The sequence below is a fragment of the Pteropus medius genome, unplaced genomic scaffold (genome assembly GCF_902729225.1).
Source record: "Pteropus medius unplaced genomic scaffold, Ma_sr-lr_union100, whole genome shotgun sequence".
NCBI classification, from domain to species: Eukaryota; Metazoa; Chordata; class Mammalia; order Chiroptera; family Pteropodidae; genus Pteropus; species Pteropus medius.
The window spans coordinates 22,801,555-22,806,200 of NW_024344378.1; the positions used below are offsets into that span (position 1 = coordinate 22,801,555).

The following is a 4,646-nucleotide window of genomic DNA, read 5'->3' on the forward strand; positions in this document are numbered from 1 at the left end:
AGGATTTTCTATATATATGATCATGTCATCTGCAAGTAGAGGTAGTTTTACTTCTAAGTTTTTAATCTGAATGCCTGTCATTTTTCTTGCTTAATTGCCCAAGCTAGAACCTCTAGAACAGTGTTGAATAGAAATGAGGGCAGACAGCCATATATTGTTCCCCATCTTAGAGAAAAAGCATTTGGTCTTTCACTATTAAGTATGTTTTGGCTGTGGGTTTTCATAGATGGCAGTTATCTGGTTGATGACGTTCCCTTCTATTCTTGGTTTGTTAAGTGGTTTTTTTCTTTTTTAATCATAAAAGAGTCATCCCTTCGTTTTAAGTCATTGTTAATTTGAGAGTGTAGTCAAGGCAGACATTTATTAGCTAGAATGTTATGAACTTAATTATTTAAAAACTTCAGATGAAAATTATTAGTAGCAGTTTGTAATTTGTGTTTTTATTCTTTGGTTCAAAATCTGTAAGCCTCATACATCGTTGTGGGCATGAAACATGGTACAACCACTTTGGGAAAAGATCTGGCAGTTTCCTATAAAACTAAACATATACCTATCCTATGATAGAATTCCAGTTCGAGATATTTGCCTAAGAGAAATAAAAACATAGATCTGCATCAAGGCCTACGGGCAGATAATCATAGAAGCTTTATTCATAAAAGCCATAAACTGGAAACAGCTCAAGTATTTATCAACAGGTGAATAAATAAACTATGACACATTCATGAGATAATGACAATTCACTTTAGCAACAAAAATGACAGAGATAATACTACATGCAATAACATGGATGAATCTCAAAAACAGTACCCTAAGTGAAGGAAGCCAGAGGAAAAAGATCACATATTGTATGATTTTGTTTATACGAAGTTTCAGAACAGAAAACATTAATTTATGGCAAGGAAAGTAAATCAGAAGACTGATTGCCTTTGGAGAGGGTGGGGCGGGGCAAGGACTGAGTCAGAAGAGGCCTGAGGGAACTTTAGGAGTGGCGGTAATGTTTTACAAATCTTGATATCTTCCTTTGGGTTTCACAGGTATATTTCACAAGTTAAAACTCATTGACTCATACACTTAGAATTTATTGTATGGAAATTTTATTTGAAAAGAAGAAAAAACTAAACAGCATTGAATTCTGGGTAATAGACATGCTAATGAATCTGGGGTGAGGTGTACTAATGTTTGCAATTTATTCGCAATTGCACAAAAATGTAAGATGGATTAATATCTGGATAGAAAGATGGTTAAGATAGGTAGATATATGATAAAGCATATATAATAAAATGTTAATGTTACTGTATGACCCAGTACTTCCACTCTTAGGTATATGTCAGAGAATTTAAAACATATGTTCACACAAAAATTTGTATATACAGGTTCATAGTTGTGTTATTCATAATAGCCAAAAAGTAGAACCCAAATGTTCATTAGCTAATGAAGGAATGAATAAAATATTGTCTATTTATACAATGGAATATTATTTATCATAAAAAGGCATGAAATACTGATACATGCTACCGCATGGATGAACCTTGAAGACATTATGCTAAGTAAAAGAAACCAGATACAAAAGGCCACATACTGTATAATTCTATTTATGTGAAATTTCCAGAATAGACAAATCTGTAGAGACAGAAAGTAGATGAGTGGTTGCCAGGGGATAGCAGGAGAGGGGAATTAGGACTAACTGTTAATGTGTTGGGGGATTCTTCTGGGGTGATGAAAATGTTCTGGAATTAGATAGTGGTGATGTTTACACAACAGAGTGAATATACTAAAAACCACTTTAAAATTCACTTTAAAGCGATTTTAATGTTGTGTGACGTATATCCCAGTTTTAAAACTGGATAGTAGCATCCAGGTGCTGAGTAATAGGGTATTTCACTGTCAGATTCTTTCAAATTTGATTATTTGAAAATTTTTAGAATAAAATGTTAGAAAAAAATAAGCCACAGAAAAGAAGTGATTGATTTTCTGACTTCCTTTAGAACCACCCATGGCATGGGGAGCTCAGGGCTGACAATTGGGAAGGAAGTGTACAACCAACCAGACTGGCAAGTTAACTAGGGTTTTGTGTGGACTTATACTCCGGTGTTAAAGGCTGTAGATGACCTGCCGTAGGTTGACTCAATTCTTGCTCACTGTGGAGGAGGATTTCAAACTGTATGGCAGGAATGAGGCTTGACACTGTTAGAGGCTAGTAGCACATCTGAGTGATGGGCCTCAGGAGCAGCAAGGCAGACACAGGCTTGCCCCTTTACTAGTTCCTTTATTGCCTCTCAGCTTCCAGATAGGGAGACTCCAAGGACTGGGCTGATTGGGGAGGAGGGATTTGTAGGAGAGAACCGAAGAGATTAGGGGATTCGCACTGAGATGCAAAGAGGTGCTAATGAAGTATTAAACACTTCTCAGTAGATTAGCATCAAGGAACCTGGAAACCTGATGGCAGAAGTAGAAAATGTCTTGAGGCTGCTGATAGGGTAGAGAAGATAAACAGGCTGGGTTCTAGGAACAGGTGGGTCTGTAACTGGGCATTTAAAGTGGATAACTGGCTTTGGGCTAACACTGATAAAGCAATGGGAAATAATCACCATTAATAAGAGTACGAAGGCCTCAAAGTTGGGGAGGAGGTTAAGAGGGATGCAGCTCCAGAAGTGGAGACTTGAGAAGTGTACAGAATTGAATAGGGTCCATATTCATGTCCACCGGGAACCTGTAAATGTGACCTTATTTGGAAATAGGATTCCTGCAGATGTAATCGAGTTAAGATGTCATCAAACTGGATTAGGGTGGGCCTTAAAGCAGTGACTAAAGAAGGGAATTTGGAAACAGACATATAGGAAGAATGCTATGTGTCTACAGAGGCAGAGATTGGAATGATGCCGCCCTAAGCCATGAAACACAAAGAATGATTAACAATCATCAGAAACTAAGAGCATGGAGCAAGCAGCTTCTCCCCCAGAGTCCCCAGGGAAGGAACCAACCCTGCTAACTGACACCTTGATATCAGACTCTGGCCTCCCAAACTATGAGAGAATAACAAGTTTGTGGTAATTTTGTTACAGCAGCCCTAGAAATGAATGCAGGTAGTTTCAGGGAATTGACTGGATGTGTAAGCCATGGAGAAATTTATTGAAGGTTCTGGGATGGTTCCGAGAATCAGTGGAAAAGTTGAAGGGCTACAATGGTGGTTATGCTAGGCCCATCCAGATCTACGTTAGAACAGGAATAAAGAAAGAAGAGATGAAAAGACAATAAAGCCTCATTTGTATGTTGATCATAGGTAGAAAATGACACCGTCAGGACACATCTCCACTGGGAGTTAGGATGGCCCCACATGGGCTAACGCAGTTAGTGCTCCCATTTCTGGGACTGCAGAAATGACTGTACTGCCCTTGCCAAACGAGGCCAGTGAGAATGGAAAAGGTGATGCTCAGACTTGCAGAGTGATTGACTGTAGGTGTCAAGGGCAGGCAGTCTCTGATCTACAGAGGCTTTGTGTCTGTCTGGATGCCTGGGGCAGTGGTGGTATTGACAGAATTGGATACCAGGAGACAAGTGGTCAGGTATCCAAATTCAGTATTTTAAAAGAAGATTCTAGTTTTAGTTACTTGAACAGATAATACAGCCACATGATTCAAAATTCTAAAGGTCAGAATGAGTAAAGTGAAATCTCTTTATCTGTCCCCAGCCACCCAGTTTCCCTAGAGGCAAGCTATACTGTCATTTGCTGTGTATTTTCAAAGATACTTTATGCATTTACATATTTTTATTTTTTGTATTTTGCCTCCCTTTGTTAAATAGTAGCTATAACAGATGCTGTCATTTGCCTCCCAATTACCATTCTCTCCTTCAAGAAGCCTTAAGTCGTAGCAGCCCCAGAGCCACAAGAACCCTTTCTCAGCTTCTCTTGCAGGTAGATGGGGGCAATGTGATTAAGTTCTGGCCAATGAGATATAAATGGGAAGTATTGTGTGGTACTTCTGGAAAGTCTCCTTATTAGGAGGGGGGCCAAACTCTTTTTTTTCCTTTCTTCTCCTTGCCTGGGATGTGGTGGACATGGTAGATAGAGCTCAAGCAGCCATCTTGAGCTATGAAAGCAATGAATTTGAAGGAATCTCAAACAATGACTGAAGACACAAATACAGACCTAGACTGCCTACCTCTAGATCTCTTTTATGTGAGAAAGAAATAACATTCAATTTTGTCTAAGCCAACCAGGAACTTTTTTTTTCCTTTTCCACCTACAGCACCTAGTCTTCCTAGGTGGTCTCCCATCCAAGTACTAACCAGGCCTGACCCTGCTTAGCTTCTGAGATCAGACGAGATTGGGCGTGTTCAGGGTGGCATGGCTGTAGACCGACCAGGAACTTTAAAAAAACAATGCTAATATAATCGGAAAATCCGAAGATGATTTAGAGAACAATGCCATTCAGGCTTATTAGAACTACTCGGATAAGGAAATGAAGCAATAATAATAGTAACTACCACACAGTGATTATTTTTGAAAACTTTTATAGAGGTATAATTTACATATCATAAAATTCATCCATTTAAAATGTGCAATTCAACAGTTTTTAGTATGTTTACAGGGTTGCATAACTATCACCATAATCTAATTTCAGAACATCTGCAGCACTCCAAAAAGA

General features: G+C 38.7%; 1 pseudogene; it reads right to left on the reverse strand.

The window, feature by feature from the left end:
* Window positions 1-4,238: 4,238 nt before the first annotated feature.
* On the reverse strand, window positions 4,239-4,357 carry LOC120609903 (uncharacterized; annotated as a pseudogene).
* Between the last annotated feature and the right edge of the window lie 289 nt (window positions 4,358-4,646).